Raw genomic sequence first — 24,116 nt, 5'->3', positions numbered from 1 at the left:
GGAAGTGTCAAGTGTCTGAGGCTGGATTTGAACTCAGGTCTTCCTGAATCCAGGGCCGGTGCTTTATCCACTGTGTCACCTAGCTGCTCCCTATAGGTGCTACTATCATCCTCATTTTACAGATGAAGAAACTGATTCAGACAGGAAGAAGTGTCTTGTCCAGGTTCACACAGTTAGTAAATGTGTCTGAAGTGAGCATCAACTCAGGTCTAGTGATCTATCCCTGGTGCCATCTCCTTACTCTCAGACAGATCTTCCTGGTTTTGAGACATGACCCTTATCCGTGATAAATATTAATATATTTAAAATGTACATTGTGCCGTATTCACAATGCCAATACAATAGAGAGGTTTGGGGTCTGTATCAGGAAATACAAGATTGAAATAAATTGACACGAGTCTCTATAACTATGTGTATTATTGAGTACCATATAGAAAACACACCTAATTTGAGAAGAACAGATTAAAGATGGAAAGGGATTGATAATGCCACCTAGAGGCAGCTAGGTGGTGCAGTGGATAGAGCATTGGCCCTAGAGTCAGGAGGACCTGAGTTCAAATCCGACCTCTGACACTTAACACTTACTAGCTGTGTGACCCTGGGCAAGTCACTTAACCCCAATTGCCTCACACACCAAAAAAAAAAAGTGATGCAGATAATGCCACCTAGCTGCCCCCTCTTAATAACTTTTTATCTGATATGAGCCCTATAAAATAGCAAAGAAAAGGACCACATGAACCTAAGAGCTATTATCTTCCTCCTAGGCCATAAGAGAACTCATTGTCATAACAAGGTATGACTGATTAAATCTCCAGAGATGAGAGGGTAGGCCAGAGATGGAGAGGAGCACAGCTTTCAGGGAAGACAGTAGACCTGAGGATTTGAGGCAGCTAGATGGCTCATTAGATAGAGCACTGGACTGGGAATCAGGAAGACCTGAGTTCAAATTCAGCCTCAGATATTTACTAGCTGTGTGATCCTGGGCAAGTCACTAACCTCTGATTGCCTCAGTTTCCTCAACTATAAAATGAAGATAGTAATAGCAACTACCTCCCAGGGTTATTGTGAGAATCAGATAAGATAATAATTGTAAAGTGATTAACATAGCACCTGGCACACAGTAAATGTTAGTTATTATCATGTTTTCATATAAATACTTTATTATTTTCCAGTTACATGTAGAGATGGTTTTCAACATTTGTTTTTGTAAGATTTCTAGTTTCAAATTTGTCTCCCTCCCTCCCCCCTCCCCAAGACATCAAGTAATCTGATATAGGTTATATATGTACAATCACATTAAACATATTTCTGCATTAGTCATGCTATGAAAGAAGAATCAGAGAGTTATTATTATTATTAATGTTACGTTATTATTATCGCTCCTTTCCAAAGGAGATAAGGGTGCATGAGGGACTAAATCCTGCCAGGATAATTCTCCCCTTTACAGGGTCTGGTATCCCACAAGTTTTCTCACCCCGAATCTAAACCCTTTTCCATTAGACCAAAAAGTACCTTTCAGCAATAACTATTTATCTATAATTAGTGCCTAAAGGTTTATTTTTCAATGGTAGACTTCCTATGAATTATAATGTGAGAAGAGGACCTCTAGACAGATCCGGATATACCCCCCACCCCCGCGCCCCCTTCCTTGAATGTCTCTCTAGTAGAATTTGCAGAGCTGGGCATTTCAGAATCAAAGGGCTTTAAATTCACCTTAAAAGAATATACTGTTTTGATAAGGAAACTGTTTAAAGTAAAGCAATTCTCTCATGTTTTCTGTAGTCCCAGGCTTCGTTCAGACCCCAGACTACAAATAAAATTCATTCATGAGATCTGAGCACAGGCCTGAGTGAAAAACAAAACGTAGGTTTGAAAGCAGAGCATTTCCAAAGAAGTCAATGTGCCGGTAAAAAGGAGACTCAGTCAGTCAGTCAATAAGCAATTACCAAGCACCTACCATGTACCATTGGGCAGCTATCTGGCCTCAAACACTAGCTATGTGACCCTGGGCAAGTCACTTCACCCTGTTTGCCTCAGTTTCCTCATTTTTAAAATGAGCTGGAAAAAAGAAATGGCAAACTACTGCAATATCTTTTGCAAGAGAACCCCAGGCGCAGCTAGGTGGCACAGTGGATAGAGCACCGGCCCTGGATTCAGGAGGACCCGAGTTCAAATTTTACCTCAGACACTTGACACTTACTAGCTGTGTGACCCTGGGCAAGTCACTTAACCCCAATTGCCTCATAAAAAAAAAAGAAAATCCCAAATGAGGTCATGAAGAGTCGGACAAGACTGAAACAACTGAACAATATCAACAAATACCTATGTGTCTGGCAATGTGCTAAATGCTGGACACAAAGAAAGGCAAAAGCTAGTTCTTGTCCTTAAGGAAGCTCACAGTCTCATGGTAGAGACAACGTGCAAACAAACTATGTACAAACAAGACATATACTAGATAAATTGGAGATAATCAACAGAAGAATTGGGACAGAATCCTTGTACAAGGTGCAATTTTTAGCTGGGACTTGAAGGAAGCTAGGGAGACAGGCAGTGGAGATGAGGAGGGAAAGAACCCCAAATGACTCACATGCCTCACTAGTAGCTTCATGGTGTCCACAGCACCTGAGGAGGGCGCCACCATGCACTGAGTGCACCTCCGGTGGAAAGCTTTGGGAGGGCATGGACAAGAATTGTATAGAATAGATAGGCATAATAGGTCGCTCTCGGCACCATTGGAGAGAGCACATTGATGAGAAGGCAGAGTGGTTGGTGAATAGAATTACTAGTTGGCAGCTAAGGGAGATTCATCTAAAATCCCCAACAAAGGACCATGTGCTACGTCTCCGATAATCCACATAGCCAAGAGGTACCACAGTATGTCATCTAGTCCATCCCCTCATCAACCAGAGAGAAGTGTCACCTAAAATATTCCCTCAGAGAGCATCATTTTTACATAAAAATTTTCTACTATACCCCACACAGGTATTGTTTAAATTGAATTTCCATCTTATGCAACAAAAGAGTAAAAGGAAAAGATTCAAGAAAGTATTTAATATAATAGGTGCAGTTAGATTTTTTTTAAGGGTGTTCTGTCTAGAATGAGTCTGTAGAAATCTAATTGCTTTTTAAAAAGCATTTTAGCAAAATCGTGATACATATGTTTTATAAGCAACATTTAAAGACGCAAACCACATCATAATATGACAGATATAATGAAAAACTATCCTAAAGACTTTCTGTGAAACCATTTACCATTCCACTTATGGCTTCCTATTTTCCTTGCATCATCAGATATGAAGCACTTATCACTAAAAGCAGTTTTAAGGCATTTTATGAACAATTTATCTGAAGTATAAAGTGATATAATTATATTTTAGGTACATCTTACAACAAAGTAAATCCTTTCTACCGTCTCCTTGTGACAAAATCACTTAACATTAAAACATTCACCTGATTTATTATAGTGAAAGATTAAAGTATTTACATACCCCAAAAAGCTAATTTGACAAATCAAATCTAATTATGAAATATGATGGGAAGAGGACACTACAAAAAAATTCTCATGCTAGCTCATGCCTTTGTGAAGACTTTGTACTTATCTTAAGATTTAAGGTGCTAATTATCTTCCAAAAATAAACACAGTTGTGAAATGGTCTGTTTCCTACACACTGGATTTCTCTTCAATATCCCAATAGTCACATATAATAACACAATAGTGGTCAAGCAATTATTGGCTAAATGTGTACTATGTGTTAGTCCCACTGATGGTAGAAACTTCATACCAACAGGTACCATCAATGTTCCACCTTCCTCATATACAAATAAAGGTGCAGGAGCACCCACCCAAAACATCTTATTATTCCCAAGAAAATAGTAACCCAGTGGGATTCAGTGAAATGTCAGAAAGCACTGAAATGACTGCTCCAAATGCAAGGTAAAACAGGATCATTAAAACAGCAGAATAATTGAAAACAGGCTAACTATCTATATATCAATTAGGGAAGGAGCTCACCCAAATATACAGAACCATTCCTGTGAAAATCAGACTTTGGAGAAGACATATAAAACATAATTATCCATAGGTCATATACCTGTAGCTCTGGGGGGTTTTTTTGTTTGTTTTTGCTATTAGAGGGCAAAGAGGTTGGGGAAGGCGGGAATAGGAATCCTATAAGCTGACTTATTTTTTTCTACAAGACAATATTAAGGACAATTGTAGGTTAATTGTAACTCATAAGATCATACCACCATACATTTGGAATGGAATGACTGGTGAAGGTCATCCAGTTTGACCCCCTTCTTTTATGTATGAGAAGTATGAGGATCAGAGAAGTGGAAGTGGTTTGTTAAATACCACCCAGGTGGTAAGTGGTAGATACAGGATCTGAATCCGAGTACTTTGATTCCAAATCTAGTATTCTTTGCATATACCTCCCAGGTGCACATCTCAATTTATTCAAGGAAATGTCACTTCTCTATAGTGTGATGTTTAAAATCTAAATGTGTGGTCACCTTAAATTAGAAGCTTTAGCACCAGTCTTTGGGCATTAAGCATTTATTAAAGCATACCAGGTATTAGTAAAAAGAGAATGCATGGAGTTCAGAAAGTTAAGAAAAGGTCTATGTAGCCTAGAGTTCCAGCCTGGTCTGGTTCTTCCTCAAGTCTTCAGCCATGAGCCTGCTTCAACCACAAACTGCGTCAGCAAACTGAGTGTGGAAGCTTTTTATAGGTCCGGAGCATAGACGGTCCTTACACATTGCTTCAAGCTGATTGGTTAGTGTCATCCAAATCCATTGGTTCACTGGACTTGAAGGTGGTCTTGAGTTGAGTTCAAAGTCCTTAGCTTCTGAGAACAATACCTTTTTTTTGTTTGTTTTAGTGAGGCAATTGGGGTTAAGTGACTTGCCCAGGGTCACATAGTTAGTAAGTGTTAAGTAAGTGTCTGAAGCCAGATTTGAACTCAGGTACTCCTGACTCCAGGGCCAGTGCTTTATCCACTGCGCCACCTAGCTGCCCCTGAACAATACCTTTTTTTTTCTTTTTTTTTTAAGTGAGGCAATTGGGGTTAAGTGGCTTGCCCAGGGTCACACAGCTAGTAAGTGTTAAGTGTCTGAGGCTGGATTTGAACCCAAGTACTCCTGACTCCAGGGCCGGTGCTCTATCCACTGTGCCACCTAGCTACCTGAACAATACCTTCTTAATGGCCAGCCAGGTGTGGTTACAATCTAATTAACTTTAAGTAGGCTAATCAGCAAAGTCAATCACTCTCACTTAATTCAATCAGTTTAGATTAATCTCCAGGTGGGGCCTTTGAGTATCTGCCAAATCCCATTATTTTCTCACAATAGTGACACAAATATATACATATATAAAACTCAATTTACAGTAGGCAGGCACAAATAGAAAAGTATAACATTAAAATAATCAAGAACCAATAGAAGCCATTAACAAAACATTACTTTAAAACACTTATATAGATATGTCATTATAAATAAGCATAGAGATAGAAAAGAGATCTCATAGATAGGTAGATAGCTAGACAGACAGATACATACATATATACATGCAAAAATTATTAAGCGTTTAATATGTTCCAGATACTCTCCAGGGATACAAACAAGAAAATACAGTCCTTGTCCTCAAGGAGTTCCCATTCTAATGGAGAAAGGCACCAGAAAGAGACGTTGGAAGGTACGTGGGGTCCGAGAAGGAAGAAAAATAGGGTTTGGAGAAGGCTAGGAATAGAGGTAGACACTTGAATCTAGACCTGATAAAGTTGGAGCTCATCTATCAGAGCCCAGTGTGCTTCAGGGGCAGAGTCCAAGCTTCTAATGGGGAGGAGGTGAGCATGGTTGAGGTCTCATGGTTTGGTGATGACTATGAATAGGATGCAATAGGGAAAGGATAGCAGTAAAAGATTGCTGTGTCTTTTACATTTTCAGGGGATGAGATGGAACACAAGTTAATTTTCCATTATAGAACTACAAAGAGGATTTGAGTCAGAGGGGAAAAAAGACATTAACAGTGAATAGAGTGCCAGGCCTAGAGGCAGGAAGATCTGAGTTCAAATCTGGCCTCAGACATTTACTAGCCGTATAACCCTGGACAAGTCACTTCATCCTGTCTGCCTTAGTTTCTTCATCTGTAAAATGAGCTAGAGAAGGAAATGGCAAACCGCTGCAGTATCTTTGCCAAGAAAACCCCAAATGGGGTCATGAAGAGTTGGACACAACTGAAAAATGAATAAACAACAACAGACTAGAACTCAATAATGGAAGGTTTGAAGTCAAAGAGGAACTGATGAACTTCAATGAAGATATGAGGGAGTTGCAGTTTACCATCTTCTCTTGGATACTTTTATTCTAGCCAAGTGTTATGAAGAATTGAGAGAGTTTGGCAGCAAATCTTTCTATTAAAGAAATCCAATTATCATCAGATAACCGCTGGAGTCTTTATCTCACTTTGTCAACTTCCATACCATCTGACATTGTGAGAGAATCAAGGTTTCAGGCCCTAATTCAGGCTCTCATTATCTCTGGCCTGGACTATTATAATCAACTCCTAACTAATCTTCCTGCCTCCAGTCTGAACCCTCCCCAGTTATTCCTTCACCCTGTTTGCTGCCTGCACAATCTTGCTAATATACCCACTAATCACATCACTCCTTTCCCCAAAAACCTTCAGCAGTTCACTCTTCCCAGACTGAATATGATTTAAAGTCCTTTTCCTGGTATCCAAAATCCTTCCACAATCTAACTTTAACCTTTATCTCCAACTACTTCCCTTCATCATCTCTATCCTGCATTCAGACTCACCATTTGTTTTCATCCTGCTATCTCCCATGCCTACAATCAACTTCCAGGGGTCGCTACCACCACCATCTACACCAGTTAAAATCTTTCTCTTATGGAATGACCCAACACCAAGTGCCACATGAAACAATCTCTTTTCCTCCTAGATAAAATTGATTTCTCCCTCCCCAAACTTTTAAAGATTAACACTCCATTGGGCTCTCCCTTTTGCACTTACTACATTTTGCCTAATTACTTTTGTACATACCAGCTAGATTGGAAGTTCCTTGAAATTGGAATTTATGCCCACCTTTGTTTCCCTAGCACATCAGACAGTGCCTTGAATATGGTAGAGAGGGGGAGAGGGAGCGGACCTGTGATTCTACTGGCACATCAGACTCGTAAATAAGGAAATTCCTTATACCAATGAAGGTCAGCACCTTCTTCACAACTTATTAGTGTCTAGAGCATGGGTGTCAGACTCAAATAGAAGCAAGGGCCACTGATCAGTATATGAGGATTCCTGCAGTCTATGTGTTTATGTAGATTTAAGATGTAATGTTATCTATGTTTTATTGTATTTTTATTTATTTCATAAACCATTTCCCAACTACATTTTTTTTAAGTGAGGCAATTGTGGTTAAGTGACTTGCCCAGGGTCACACAGCTAGTAAGTGTTAAGTGTCTGAGGCTGGATTTGAACTCAGGAACTCCTGACTCCAGGGCCGGTGCTCTATCCACTGCGCCACCTAGCTGCCCCCCAACTACATTTTAAACTGGTTCTGGTCACACCCAGGAGTATTGGGGGACGCCAGTGTTTGATACCTCGGTGACTTACCCAGAGTCACACAACCAGGATGTGTTGAGAGAAATGATTATTTCTCTCTTATATTAATAACCAATTGTCAATATTTTAAGATTTTAGGATCTACATCCATGGCTTAGGTTAAAGTACAGTGATTTTGATATTTTTTTTAAAGACCGGTTCTCCTATTTCACCCAGGCTACAAGTATAGCAACCACTCATGAGCGATTCATGGGCCCCATCCTGCTTCTGACCAGCAAAAGAATCTCAATCTGCCCCATTTCTGACTTGGGCCATTGCACCCCAACTGTGACGGCCTGGTGGTTTCCCATTCACAGAAGCTCAATATACTGGTGCCAGACTTTAGTGTGTATGCACAATCAGCTTAGCCCACTTCATCTCAGAAGCCCCGAGTTCAACCAATCCACCAGCCTCAGACTTGTTGGTAGCAGGGATAACAGGCATGTGTCACCATGCCTGACATAAGGCTCTTTATTCACTTTACCATGCTACTTCTTTGCATCTGATAAGTGTTTAATTAAAGGGCATTGTCCTGAATTTTGTACCTGAATGTCCTCTAAGCATCCTAAGCATTATACATCCAATCATATTTACCACCCCCTCCCAAATCTATCCTTCTTCCTACTTCCCTATTTTTGTTGAGGAGGCCACCATCCTTCTTCCAATACTCCATGTTGACAGCCTTGAAATCATCTTTGATTCTTAAGTCCCCTTCATCCCCAATATCTAATCAGTTGCCAAATCTTCTCAATTCTACCACAACAACATGTCTCACTTCAATTCCCCTACCTCCCACTACACAGGCTCTGGCACAGTGGGTAGAAAGCTAGACTTGAAATCAAGAAGAACTGAGTTCAAATTTCACCTCAGAAACTAATTGTGTGGGGGCGGCTAGGTGGCGCAGTGGATAAAGCACCGGCCCTGGATTCAGGAGTTCCTGAGTTCAAATCCGGCCTCAGACACTTGACACTTACTGGCTGTGTGACCCTGGGCAAGTCACTTAACCCCATTGCCCCATAAAAAAAAAAAGAAAAAAAAAAGAAACTAATTGTGTGACCCTGAGCAAATCAACTACCTTCTCTGGGACTTTGTTTCCTCATCTATAAAAAGAAAGTTGAGGGCAGCTAGGTGGCAAAGTGGATAAAGCACTGGCCCTGGATTCAGGAGGACCTGAGTTCAAATCCTGCCTCAGTCACTTAACACTTACTAGCTGTATGACCCTGGGCAAGTCACTTAACCCCAACTGCATCACCAAAAAAAGAAAGAAACAAAGAAAGAAAGAAAGTTGGACTCACTGAGCTTTAAAGTTCCTCCTAGCTCTAAATCTAAGACCCTACATTCAGAACCCTTTGTCCAGAGCCTCATTATCCTTTGCCTGGACTATTACACTAATATTCTGTTTATTCTTCCAGCCTCCATTCTTTCCTCTCTCCAATACACATAGCTACCAAACTGAAATTTCTAAACCACAAAATTGGCCCTATAACTATTCTATTCAAAATTCTTCAATGGCTTCCTATTACCTCTATAATAAAATACATCCTCTTCAGCCCACCATTGAAATCTTCCTCAATTTGGCTTCTACTTTCCCAGTCTTGTTATATATTACTTCCCTTCATTCACCCTCCATTCCAATCAAGCCTGTCAAACAGCTGTCTAATATCCTGAGATGACATCCCATATCCTGTGTTTTTGCCCAGGTGCAAGTCAGGCATGTACTTCCTCCTCATCTGTATGCCCTAGAATCCCTAGCTTATTTCATAGTTCAGGTCCCAGCTCCGAGATGAAGGCTTTCTTTAGCCTCACGGTTTCTCGTGTTGTCTCCCTATTGAAATTACTTGTCTATTGAAATTATTCTCTTCTAGTGTAGGTGGTTGACCAAAAAAAAAATTCACTGATCAGCTAGATAACCTCACAGTGCGGTGAATCTTTGGGATTTTGCTTGCATCTCCCTATGAAGGGTGCAGCCATGCCCATCTAACCCATTTCCAACCCAGTGTAGACCTATTGATGATGAATTAGTTAACTCAGACTCTCTTTTTGCTAGTCTATAAAAATGAAGGGGGAAAGGGCAGCCCTTTTGCTCTTTTCCTGAGAGATCTTGAAAGAGCATCACAGCTAAGAGAAGACCTGAATAGGGAGGGCAGAAGTGAAGGGCTCCTATGCATGCATTACAGCCTTCCCCTCTCTACTCCACCAGGAGCTACTAGATGCATTGGAGCAGAGACACTTGGAAACTGCTTTCACTCCCATGGAGAGTCCCTGGCTCCCTAGCCTGGGAGAGGCGGTAGCAGATACCTTCAGCTGAAGAGATGGGGTCTTGGAATAGGGAACCATGTAGCTAACTGATGGGAATTCCTGAACCCATCCCACTGGATAGAGGAGGGTATTTTCTGGCTAGTACCAGACTTGAGGTTGCCTATTTAACAATCCCAAATTTGAGTTCTAAAGAGAGAAGGGGAGGCAGCACATGCCTATTGGGAAGGAGAGAATTTCACACATGATTCCTGGAGCCGGAGAGCAAGGGACTGAGCCATGATATGGGAGAGGAAAGGCCTAGATTTTCCCTCCTCTATTAATGTGAATTATTCAGACAGTGAAGGTTCCATGAGAAAAGGCTGCCTCCCTAGCAACCACAAATTCATTTTTCTTTAAGTGGGAATCCAAATCCCTGGGGTAGTAGCATGAGGCTGAAGGCATAGACGTATATACACACATGCACACACACATATACCTAGAAAGATATAGAAATGCAGATAAGTGGATTGATATGTATCTATACAGCTATATGCATACATATATGCACACAGATGATGGATAGATAGATAGATAGATAGATAGATAGATAGATAGATAGATAGATAGATAGATAGATAGATAGATAGATAGGTTTGTGGAGGGAGGGAGGGGCAGAGCAGGCACCCCCATGCTGTGATGAATGTGGAAACCACTGGAATGGAAAGATTATATTGACTATTTATGGAGTAGGCTTTTTCGATGAGGTTAAATAAAGGGTGCCCTATGTCCTCTATGAGGCCACTAGGAGGCACAGTGGATACAGTGCTGGACCTGGAATCAGGAAGACTCATCTTCCTCGGTTCAAATCTGACCTCAGACTCTTAATAGTTGTGTGACCCTGGGCAAGTCACTTCACCCTGTTTGTCTCAGTGTTCTCATCTTTCAAATGAGCTGGAGCCCAGTCATTGAGCCGCCGCCGAGGACTCAGCAGCAGCCTCCCCCTCGAGCCCCCTCGCTTCCCGACGCTCCGCCCCCCCACCCCCACCCCACTCCCCCAGCCCCGCTTCTCCCGCCACCACCTTCCTCAGGCCGTTTCCACCGAGGAAAAGGAATCGTATCGTATGTCCGCTATTCAGAACCTCCACTCTTTCGACCCCTTTGCTGATGCAAGTAAGGGTGATGACCTGCTTCCTGCTGGGACTGGGGATTATATCCATATAAGAATTCAACAGAGAAACAGCAGGAAGACCTTCACTACTGTCCAGGGGATCGCTGATGATTACAATAAAAAGAAACCAGTGAAGGCATTCAAGGAGAAATTTGCCTGCAATGGTACTGTAATTGAGCATCCAGACTATGGAGAAGTAATTCAGCTACAGGGTGACCAGCAAGAATATATGCCAGTTCCTCGTCGAAATTGGACTGGCTAAGGACGACCAGCTGAAGGTTCATGGGTTTTAAGTGCTTGCGGCTCACTGAAGCTTAAGTGAGGATTTCCTTGCAATGAGTAGAAAAATTCCCTTCTGTCCCTTGTCACAAGTTTAAAAACCTCACAGCTTGTATAATGTAACCATTTGGGGTCAGCTGTTTAACTTGGACTAGTGTAACTCATTCATGTAATAAACTGAAAAGAGCCATACAAAATAAATAAATAAAATAAAATGAGCTGGAGAAGGAAATAGCAAACCACTCCAGTATCTTTGCCAAGAAAACCCCAAATAAGGTCATGAAGAGTTGAACACAATTGAACAATAACATATCCTCTATATATTGTTACCTTGAGTGTTTCAATGGAAGCTGGTGACCTTGGAACCACAATTGTGGATACTAGGGTATGAATTAGATTCATAGGTATGATCATAAATATTTAACAACTGGCTCTCAGAAAACACACAACACACTTTTAAATTTCATCGGCATTGTTAGCATTCTTCCGTTCATTTTCTTAAGTCTGGACAACCAACAAAACAATAAACCAAGCCTTTGCTTGTAGCATTTGTTTATTTCCCAGGTGGAAATGCGTACACTGAAAATTTAACAATTGACTTTCATGAGCCTTTGAGCTGACTCGAACACACTTCTGCTTATATTCGAAACATATCCATATGATCTCAGAAAAAGCTGGAAAGACTTATATGAACTAATGTATAGTGAAGAAAGCAGAACCAAGAGAACATTGTACACAGAGACAGCAATATTGTTTGATGAAGAACTGTGAATAACTTGACTATCCTTGGCAATACAATGATCCAAGACAATCCCAAAGGACTATCGATGAAACATACTATCCACCTCCAAAGAACTGATGTTGATAGAACACAGACTGAGGCATGCTGGTTTTCACTTTCTTTACTTTTTTTTCCCTTTTACTCAGGTTTTCTTACACAAAATGACTAATATGATAATGCTTTACATTATTCATTAAATATTTACATAATCATACTTGTACAACCTATATCTGCTTACTGCCTCAGGGAAGGGGGAAGGAAGGGAGGGAAGGAGGGACAAAAATTGGAACCCAAAACTATAAATAAAAATGTTTATTACTTTAAAAATATATATCCATAAATTTCCTAGAGGAAGCTCTGAATGGGGTCAAAATGTTATGGGCCTATAGCACACCAGAAATTCTCTGGGGCACATCAAAGAACCTTCTCCTTGAGAAACTAAACCAAAAAGTGGAACCAGATCAGACTGAGCTAGCTCCGAGACCCCCACCCTTCATTCTAGTCTCCCTCAACCTTGGGGCGATACAATTAGGCTACTTCCTTTGTGTCCTGAGATGGCTTGAAAGATCAGCAGCCACCCCTCACCCAATTCCCCCAGCCACCACCAGTGGGGGATGGTCCTCCCTCACTAAAGGAATTTTCCACAGTCAGATGGTCACCCCCATCAGTCCTCTATAAAAGTCCTTGCCAGTCTCCTGCTCAAGAAGACTGGTATCTCAGAGCCATGCTCTGTGCCATGCCTTCTCCCCATGAGAAGTCCAAGGATTTTCATGGTCTCCCTTCCCTTCCCCTTCCCTTCCCTTCCCCTTCCCTTCCTCAGCCCTGATATAAACTATTCTAACTTCTTTTGTGTGCAAGAGGGTGTAATTCTTTTGTTTTGTTTGGGGGGGTTGGGGTTTTTTTTGGTGAGGCAATTGGGGTTAAGTGACTTGCCCAGGGTCACACAGCAAGTGTCAAGTGTCTGAGGCTGGCTTTGAACTCAGGTCCTCCTGACTCCAAGGCCGGTGCTCTATCCACTGCACCACCTAGCTGCCCCTGTTTTTTTGTTTTGTTTTGTTTTGTTTTAAGAGGGTGTAATTCTTTAAAGAGGAATCCCTAAGGACCCCAAACCCCTATCCCCTATCCCAAACCCCTCACCCTATTTTCCCCATGACAAAAATAAGTCAAAGAGATATGATGATTGGAGGGGCTCAGTTATACAACTTGATCCTTATAAGCCTTGATAGCTGGTCCAATGCTTATACTTGGCTGTGTTTATGTGGTTTTTTCCCAGTAGAATAGAATATACTCAACGGCTGAGAATCTTATTTTTCTCTTTGCTTTCCCAGTACCTGGCAACATGCCTTGCATACAGTAAGCACTTACTAAGTGTTTATTGAATTGAGTTAAGATTGAATTGAAGGGATGCCATTTGAAAAGAAAACACTATACAAAGAGGACGGTTGGCAATTAATTATGTTGTTTATACTTCATTTCTGTAGAAAGTCCAACTGGGTACTTTAGAGAAAACAACTTCATTTGGAGCCTCAAGTATCTGTGCTGATTGTCTATGTTGAGCCAATAAAGCAGACACTTACTGGATCCCCTCTTGCCTTGGCACTGTGAAGACATAGAAAGCTTAGCTTCCCTCTCCTTGAAGAGTTTCCAGTTCCAGATGGCATGAGAAATGAAGCCTTTTGTTTTAGCCTTGCAAGATCTGACTGTTTTGGAAAGAAACCCCTTTTCTTGCCTCAAAAACCGAGTCCCAAAAAGAGTCTTTTGTTGTAGCCACTGCTGCTTCTCAGGAAGAGCAGTTCCTCTGCACCTCCTGAAGGCTGGATTCATCCCTGGAGTCATTGAATAGCAAAGCACTCTCCCCTCTCTATAAATAAAGCATCCTTTCCCTTCTATAAAAAGCCAGTCTTAGCATTTTGATGATAAAGAAAACATGGTAGAGAAGCCAACCTCTGTAGAAATTCTCCACCACCACCACAATATTTTCCCATGTTGGACTATGAGAGTATGTCATCTCCTCTAGGACTAATAATCCAATGCAAAACAAAAAGTACTGATTTATTCAGTGGCAAAGAACCACACACAGAACCATGCCCTCAGTGTCTTCCAGGGGAATGCAGAGAAAGGGTGAAACAGATTTGCCTCTTAAAACACGTCTCAAATCAATCAACAAGCATTTCTTTTTTTCCTTTTTTCTTTTTTTATCCAATCACATATAAACAGTTTTAACATTCAAACTCAATTTAAACTTTTAAAAGTTTGAGGACCAAATTTTCTCCCTCCCTTTCTCCCCTCACCCCCTTGAGAAGGCAAGCAATTTGGTATAGGTTATATACATGCAGTCATGCAAAATATGTTTCCATATTAGTCATGTTGTGAAAGAAAACACAGACTACCCCTCCCCCCCAAAAAAAAAACAAACAAACAAGAAAAACAAAGACAATTTTATAAGTATACTTCTATCTGTGTCCATACTCCATCAGTTCTTACTCTGGAGGTAGATAGCATTTTTCATCATGAGTCCTTTGGAGTTGTCTTTGCTGAGAAAAGCTAGGTTATTCACAGTTGATCATCATATAATATTGCTATTTCTGGGTCCTTCTTCTGCTTGCTTCACTTTCTATCAGTTCATATAAGTCTTCTTAGGATTTTCTGCAATCATCCTGCTCATCATTTCTGATAGGCCAATAGTAATCTATTACAATCATATATCACAATTTGTTCAGCCATTCCCCAATTAATGGGCATCCCTCAATTTCAATTCTTTGCCACTACAAAAATAACTACTATAAACATTGTTGTAATTTAGATGCTTTTCCCTTTTTAAAAATCTCTTTAGGATACAGACCTAGTAGTGGTATTGCTGAGTCAGTTCCAAATTGCTCCCCAGAATGATGGGATCAGTTCACAACTCCACCTACAATGCATTAGTGTCCCAGTTTTCTCACATTCCCTCCAACATTTGTCATTTTCCTTTTCTGTCATATTAACCAATTTGATAGGTATGATTTGGTACCTAAAGTTGTTTTCATTTGTATTTCTCCAATTAATAGTGATTTAGAGCATTTTTTCATATGACTAGAGAGAGCTTTGATTTTTTTGTCTGAAAACTGCCCATTCGTATGATTTGACCATTTATCAATTGTGAAATGACTTACATTCTTATAAATTTGACTCTTCATTATATATTTGAGAAATAAGACCTTTATCAGAGAAACTTGCTGTAAAAAAATTTCCCCAGGTTTCTGCTTTCCTTCTAATCTTGGCTGCATTGGTTTTGTTTGTGCAAAAACTTTCTAATTTAATGTCATCAAAATTACCTATTTTACATCCTGTAATGTTCTCTATCTCTTCTTTGGTCATCAATTCTTCTCTTATCCAAAGATCTGACAGGTAAATTTTTCCATGCTCCTCTAATTTGCTTATAATATCACTCTTTGTGCCTAAAACACTTACCCATTTTGACTTTATCTTGGTATATGGTGTGAAATGCTATTCTATACCTAGTTTCTGACAAACTGACTTCTGGTTTCCTAATGATTTTTGTCAAATAATGAGTTCTTGTCCCAAGCAATTGGGTCTTTGGGTTTATCAAAAACTAGATTATTATGTTCATTTATTACTGTGTATTGTGTACCTGATCTATCCCACCAATTCACTCTGTTTCTTAGCTAGTACCGGATGGTTTGAGATCTGCTATGGCTAAGCCACCTTCCTTCATACTTTTTTCACTGATTCCCTTGATTCGCTTGAGCTTTTGTTCTTCCAGATGAATTTTGTTATTATTTTTTCTTGCTCTATGAAATAATTTTTGGTAGTTTGATTGTTATGCCACTGAATAAATAAATTAATTTGGGGGAAATTATCATTTTTATTATATTTGCTTGACCTACCCATGAGTAATTAATATTTTTCCAATTGTTTAGATCTGACTTTATTGTGTGAAAAGTGTTTTATAATTGTATTCATATAATTCCTGGGTTTCTCTTGGCAGGTAGACTCCCAAGTATTTTACATTGTCTACCATTATTTTAATTGAAATTTCTCTTTCTCTTGCTTGTAGACTTTGTTAGTAATATCTAGAAATGCTGGTGATCTATGTGGGTTTCTCTTATATCTTGGAAGTTGTTAATTATTTTTAGTTTTTTAGTTGATTCTCTAGGATTCTCCATGTATACCATCATATCATCTGCAAAGAGTGATAGTTTTGTTTTCTCATTGCCTGTTCCAGTTTCTTCCATTTCTTTTTCTTCTCATATTGCTATAACTAGTATTCGAGCATTCTTCAAACACCTACTATATGCCAGACACTCTCAATGGTACTAAGGACACACATACAAAGGAAGATGGTCCCTGCCCTCAAGAGGTTTAACATTCTAACAGGTCCTCTCCAAGGGTCCTTGTCTTGCTACCCTTAGAATCCACCATCTGGAATAGCACTGTGGTTTGTTCTTGTACTGGCCATAAATTGACAATGAATGGCACTATCCTACTCAGGTTTTATCAGGAAAGCCCTTGACCTTAGCTACTCCATCACATCATGAAAATTAAAGTTAAATAGTGTAATGGAGAAAAGGGGATTTATTTCATATTTAATAATTAAACCCAGATATATGATCAAATGAAACCATATAGTGTATTAGGTAGCAAATGAGAAAAGGAATTGTTCTCTAGATGAAAGTATCAATTCTATTAAAAGGCAAAGGGATAAGAATAGACATTGTACTATACAAATAACATCCTCTTTTAACCAGTTAGGAGCCACTGCAACAAGGGGCTTTGCCTCTTAGAAGTGAGTCACTATAAAATCTCAACAAATTTTCAAAGAAAGATTTATGCACTCTTTCACAGTTTAGGATCTTGTATATTTATTAAAATGTCTCCAAATTTAGCAGAATGACTTGACAGATGCTAACCTCTTGCATTAAAAATCTCTCACTTTAAAAAAATAATAATATTAATTCTAAATGACAGGTCTTTATTCATGTTCCCTGTACCAGTTTGGCCCAAGAGAACATATACTGAGGGGTTGCTTGCCTTTGTTAAACCTGAATCACAGAATAACTTGACATTTTCCTGTGATTCAAGAAAAGACCTTTATGCTTTTAAAATGTACTGTGAGCCTTTGGTGTGAGCTTGCTCTTACAAATGAATATAGTTCCATTTCTGCCGTTTGAAATTTATAATGAAATTTAGGAATCATTTATGAAAAATATATTGTTAAATATCACTTGAGATTAATCTTTTAAATGACTGCAATATCTATTTTTCTACTCAAATTTTACCATTTTTAATCCATAAAATATTTTGTTTCTTTGAAAGCTGATATTCTTTTTTTTCTATTTCAGACACTGAGTATGTCACAAGGATGAAGTATTATTTCTGGCCAGAATTTTTACCATTACATATATCCTCTCGATTTTCATTTTAATAAACGTGTCATCCAAAGGTCAATCTGAAAATGCTGGATGCAAATCTTCACAGTAGACTTCTATGGGACCAGCCTCTTTTTTAGTGTGGAAAATGGTACCAGGATAGTATAAAACAAAGGAGGGCCTCATGCCCACCACCAAATTTTCTAGGACATACATCTCTTTTGTCCTCTAACCTACAACCCAGGCTGTGACTAAATAGACCCCCATCTCCTGTACAAGCATTCAGAGTAGCCATGAATATCAGAAATAGGACAGCTTTTGTCTTAACCCACAGAAAAAGCATAAATCTTCATGCAGTATGAATGATAAGTACCAGGAAAAATATCTTACCCCCTAACCAAATCAATGCCTGAAATCTCATTAGCAATTCTTGGTTTTAGCCTGAACACAGGCTTCTCCTGAGATCATCTTGTAAAGGCCAGCTATTCTTGGGAGGGGTAAAATAAGTCCCTAATAATACCACAGATTTAGAGACAGAATGGATTACAAGGTCATAGATTTAGAGCCAAGAGGAACATTAGAGAGCATCTATCTAGGCCAATCCCTTCATTTGACAAGGGAGGGTACTGAGACCCAGAAAAATTAAATGATATCCAATATCAGCTTCTTCAGTGATAACTTTAGTCAATGATTACTTCTTTTTTTGTTTTGTTTTGTTTGTGAGGCAATTGCGGTTAAGTGACTTGCCCAGGGTCACACAGCTAGTAAGTGTCGAGTGTCTGAGGCCAGGTTTGAACTCAGGTCGTCCTGGCTCCAGGGCCAGTGCTCTATCCACTGTGCCCCTAGCTGCCCCTCAATGATTATTTCTTGCGAAGCTACTAAAAGATACAAAAGAGATAGCCATACCTAGGGGGTAGAGATTTGAGACAGTGCTCTGTATGCTATAATTTCACCCCCACCCAGCCACAATCCCAACCAACACACACACACACAAAACATACATGGGAAGGAGTGTAGAGGGAAGGAAAGGGAAAGAGGAAAAGAGAAGGCGGGGAGAGGAAGAGAGAGAAGGAGAGACAGAGAGAGACAAAGACAGAGAGAGAGAGAGAGAGAGAGAGAACTGAAGAATATCAAGACAATAGTACCACTGGCTAGTGCTTTAAAGGAAAAAAGACCTGAGGCTTATTTGTATTATTTGAGGGAGGCAGGGATTTGCTGCCTGGTACCAAACACATCCCTTTTCTTATTTTCTCATTGTAGGGAGACCAGTGATTTTATTCCTGGAAGGAAGGCATAACAAAGACAAGAAATGTAGAACAAAACAAAGAGGGCCAAGATTACAGAAGCTTTGTTAGCTTCAAGCTGATTTGCATGGCAACCAGAGTCATTATGGGAGTTGAAAAGAACTTTGCCACCCAGGTTCCACACAGTTCCTTTACAATTTTTCTAAGTGGAATAACTAGGATATTTTGAAGAGAAATAGACTAATGAATGAGAAAGAGTATAACAGGGATTGAAAAGAATAGTTTAGCTCAAATAAGATAGTAGACTGGAACCAGAAGGCCTAACCTTCCCTACCCCCCACCATCACTAGCACCCCCCTCCCCGCCAAAAAAATGAAACATGTGTCAAAATCCAGCCTTAAAAATGCCAAGGGTTTCTCCAGCTAGTTGGCTGGGTTCAGGTGATTGAGGATCACATAAAAAGATGACCCTTGGGGCTATAAAGCAAAAAAAAAAAAAAAGTAGATCCCTCCCTTTACAGGACAACAGAGCACATAGATCCTGAAGTCATGGCAAAGAATGATATGACAAAGTATGATAAAACCGTAGCATTGAAAGCATCTGGTGAAAGCAATGAAGCTGAGAATAGACAGTAATGTAGGCCAGAAGCTCGAAAGAGAAAGCATCTCACCTAATGACATCGCTAGAGGACATCTTGAGCTCCACAGCATAGACAGTACAAATTGTCCTGACTCTGTGTCTCCTCTGTGTGTGCTCCTTCCCGAATGTTTCCTTATCACACGTGTCCTCTATGTATATGCCCCCTGCGTACATGTTCTCTAGATATCTATGTCTCCTCTCCTACTATTGGTAGAGTAACCTGTAGGAGAGTGTGCCCCTGGGTAGAGAGAGTGGGTATCTTCTCCTTACTTATGTTTATTATCTATTTATTTATTATTTATTTATTATTTATTTATTACTTAACTGTTTAATTAAATGTCTTTTACTTTAAATAAATGGGTCCTCTGGTTGGCTAATAAAAGAAGCACATTGACGCAAGCTTGAAAGCTAAGGTTTTGAGCAACAGTGACCCATACTCACCACACTCTTTGAATTCCGGATTACATGGCAGAGTGAGAGGGGTGTCCCATGGCTAAGTATTTATCAGTCCACATATTGTATCCTCCAATAGGATGTAGGCTTTTTTAGGACAGGGAGTATTTCACTTGAGAGCCCCAGCATCATACTGAGAACCTTACATACAAGATGAGGATAAGGACATGATAATTTTATTAGTAGAGAGAACTCCCCCTTTTATCTATGCAGGTCAGCACCTTTTCTACAACATAGTCTTAGAGAGTTATCTTGTTTGTGTAACGATTGAAATGACGCCACCTGCTGGAGACTTACTGTAGAAGAGTTCCGCCCATGAAGGGAAGGTCTTTGAGGGCAAGACCAGGAGTCTTTTCTTTGGCATCAGGAAGTGACGTTTGCTAGTGGGAGGAAGAAGGAAGAGCTGGGTGCTCTGACTCACGCTCTTTCCTTTGGACTCTGGTGGAGAGCTGAGCTAGAAATGTGCTCTCCCTTTAATAGATAGGAATCTAGGCCTTTTCTTCTTTCTTTACCAAACTCTTATTCTCCTTAATAAATGCTTAAAAGTCTAACTCTTGCTAAAGCTTATAATTTATTGGCGACCACTCATTAGATATTTTAGACAGACTAGCTAGAATTTTAGCCCTTAACATTTGTTCTTTGTTCTCAAAGAGGACCTTGGCATCCTGAAGTGATGTCATGACTTGTACTGAGTTGTATTTAAGTGAGGAAGAGCTGTGCAAAGTCACCAGCCTCACTCTTTCCTCCAGAGCCATCTGGGTCTAGTGGCAAGATATGCATCTGGATGACTGGAGACAGCCTCAGATGTTTAAGACAATTGGGGCTAAGTGACTTGCCCAGGGTCACACAGCTAGCGAGTATCTGAGGTAAGATTTTAACTTTGGTCCTCATAAGTTCAGGGCTAGTGCTCTATCCACTGTGCCACCTAGCTGCCCCAGAGAATTAAGTAGAGAACACTGAGAGATTATATGACTTACCCATGGTCATTCGGCTGGTGTGTGTCAGAGGTGGTACTCAACTATGAGTTCCTTAAAAGTACGGACCCAGGGGCAGCTAGGTGGCACAGTGGATAGAGCATCGGCCCTGGAGTCAGGAGTACCTGGGTTCAAATCCAGCCTCAGACACTTAACACTTACTAGCTGTGTGACCCTGGGCAAGTCACTTAACCCCAATTGCCTCACTAAAAAAAAAAAAAAAAGTAGGGACCTTCTTTTTCCTTTATTTGTAACAATTAACACAATTCTGACATGCAGTAGGTTCTTTAAAAGAGTTCTTATAAGGGGCGGCTAGGGGGCAAAGAAGATAAAGCACCGGCCCTGGATTCAGGAGTACCTGAGTTCAAATCTGGCCTTAGACGCTTGATACTTACTAGCTGTGTGACCCTGGGCAAGTCACTTAACCCCCATTGCTCCGCAAAAAAAAAAAAAAGAGAGAGAGAGAGTTCTTATATGTTATAAAAATTATCCCTAGATTATCACTATTATTTTGTTACTTATTTACTATATATTATTTTATGCTACTTAGCTCATCTATTCATATTATGTTATCATCGTAATGCTTATATTACTTACTCTGTTATTATCTAATTATATTTATAATAGGTATCATAAAATAACAAGGCACTCAATAATTAGAGGCAATTAGGTAGCATAGTGGATAGAGCATTGAACATGGAATCCAGAAGATCTGAGTTTAAACCCTGCTTCACTAGCTATGCGATCCTGCGCAAGTCATTTAATCTCTGTCCACCTCAGTTTCCTCAGCGGCAAAATGAGGGTAATAAATAATAGCACTTAAGCTCTCAAATTTGTTCTGAGGATTATACGAGGTGTTTGTAAAGCACCTAGCACAATACCTGGCACACAGTAGGTGCATGTTGTATTCTTCCAAAAGAGTACATAGATCTCTTGAAAGCAGAGGCTGCTTCGTGTGTCATCAGGAAACAACATCCTGTGTGACTGCAGCAATCTCTGTGCCCATACCTCACCTGTACCTTTAATGCCCTCTGTCCTAAAGGGTCCTAGGGCTACCAGGCAGAGCAGAGGACTGCCCCTAAGCCTCCATTTAAAGAAAGATGGCCCAGCCAAGCCATTGGTTCATTTCTCACCAACTACCCTCCTTTGGACTACACTCCATCACATACCCAGGAATGGGCTCCCCCACTGCCTTTTGAGATTCCTTTTGAGTCTAGACTTCCCTGATTAGATTGTAAACTCCTTAAAAGCAGGGACCACTTTCCCTTTTCATAATTATATCCCCACCCTTTTGCACCCCTTAGTCCCCCTTAACCCACATTAAATGTGTGGTACATCATGGGCATTTAATAAATGTTTATTGACAGGGGGCAGCTAGGTGGCGCAGTGGATAGAGCACCAGCCCTGGAGGTCCTGAGTTCATATCCTACGTCAGACACTTAACACTTACTAGCTGTGTAACACTGGGCAAGTAGTCACTTAACCCCCAATTGCCTCACAAAAAAAAAAATGTTTATTGACCAGCTCATTAATAAAATGCTTGTTGGTTTCACTTCCTGATTTCAAGGCTGTCTCTCTATTCACTTCTACTCTGCCTTTCACCTTCTGTATAGTCAGAGCTAAATAAATGTTTGTTCAGTTTGGTAGCTGCTTGTATACATTGATTCTATTCACCAATAAACCTTCCCTTTATCTTAGTAAGCTCATCAATTGACTGGATTAATACCCTGGAGCATTGAACTACCATGGGAAGGATAGAAATTTGGGCCCACCCGTTTAAAGCCTGAACTTCACCAGCAGGGGAGTTTCCAAATAAACCTCTGAACGTAGTATTGCTTCTATTCATTCTTAGAGGAATGCTCTGAGTCCCAAAAGAAATATACTTTGATATCTGTATTCTCTTTTAGGAAAATTAGTTCTACTTTCTTAGAGAAAAGCATTTTTCCCTTTCATTTAGACGGAATTATATCCTTGCATAGTAGGACAATACTGCAAAAATCAGAGATCTTCTTAGGTCAATAATGGAGAATCCTTTTCACTTACCGATTTTATTTAAAACTGAGTGTTTGGAGAAAGAAAGGCTCACCAAATACAGTTTCTAAGCCAACATAGACATCTGCTGGTACAGCACAAAAATTCTCCTGCTTACAGAATCCATGGGCATTCAGCTCAAAGGATCTTAGACAAAAGGCTGAGTAGGTTAGCCTAGGAATCCTGTCCCAAACTATGCTTGGGATTTAGAGATGGAAGCAACCCTAGAAGTGATCTTGACCAACTCCCTCACTTTATAGGTGATGAAATTAAAATCCAGAGACGGTAAGTAACTTCTGAAGATAGACCCAGGATTTGAACTCTAATTTCCTTACCACAGTTCCACTTCTCCAGATAAGCTAACATATCATTCTGCCTTACCAAATGTCTGTCATTACCTTCCCAGGCAACTAGGTGGAGCAATGGCTAGAGCACTGCCCCTGAATTTGGGGGGACCTGAGTTCAAATCTCACTTCAGACACTTACTAGCTGTGTGACCCTGGACAAGTCACTTACCTCTAATTGTTTAAAGCATCCGGGGCCATCTCCAGTCATCCTGATGTCTATCTTGCCACTGGACCCAGATGGTTCTGGAGGAAATAATGAGGTTGGTGACCTTGCACAGCCCCCTTCCTCACTTAAATCCAATTCACTGCAAGTCATACCATCAAACCCCCTGGTTTTTTGTGTTGTTGTTGGGTGTTGGGGTTTTTTCTGGTAACATGAATAACAAGAAAATATGCTTTGCATGATTTTACACATATAATTGATTACACATTTCTTGCCTTCACAATGGGTGAGGGAAGGATGGAAAGGGGAGAGAGAATTCAGAACTCAAAAATGTTTTAAAATAAATGTTAAAAAGAGATAGAGTGGGCAGCTAGGTGGCTCAGTGGATAGAGCACCGGCCCTGGATTCAGAAGTACCTGAGTTCAAATCCGGCCTCAGACACTTAACACTTACTAGCTGTGTGACCCTGGGCAAGTCACTTAACCCCAATTGCCTCACTAAAAAAAAAAAAAAAAAAAAAAGAGAGATAGAGTTATCTACCTCAGACTACAAGCCAGCATTCTGTGAAATGGAGAAATGCTAGATACTTTCCAAATAAATATAGAAGGAGAAAAAAAACATTAACCTTATTTTAAATCTTTCTGGAGTGGAGTGAGGGGGAGCACAGAGAGTTATAATGAGAAGGAGGGTTACCCACTCCTTCTCCATGGCTTCCACTTTCATGTGGTCACTACATGCTAACCTTTCTTTTGGTCCTTCCCTTAATTATGGCTTTGTCTACAGCCATTTCCGTCCACCCACTGGATGATTTG

General features: G+C 40.2%; 1 pseudogene; it reads left to right on the top strand.

The window, feature by feature from the left end:
- The first annotated feature begins 10,929 nt into the window (after positions 1-10,929).
- LOC122729437 lies at positions 10,930-11,457 on the top strand (annotated as a pseudogene).
- Positions 11,458-24,116: the final 12,659 nt, after the last annotated feature.

Source organism: Dromiciops gliroides, chromosome 5 (assembly GCF_019393635.1).
Source record: "Dromiciops gliroides isolate mDroGli1 chromosome 5, mDroGli1.pri, whole genome shotgun sequence".
Classification (NCBI taxonomy): domain Eukaryota; kingdom Metazoa; phylum Chordata; class Mammalia; order Microbiotheria; family Microbiotheriidae; genus Dromiciops; species Dromiciops gliroides.
The sequence above is the reverse complement of the archived record's forward strand: the minus strand, read 5'-3'. Positions and strand labels throughout refer to the sequence as shown.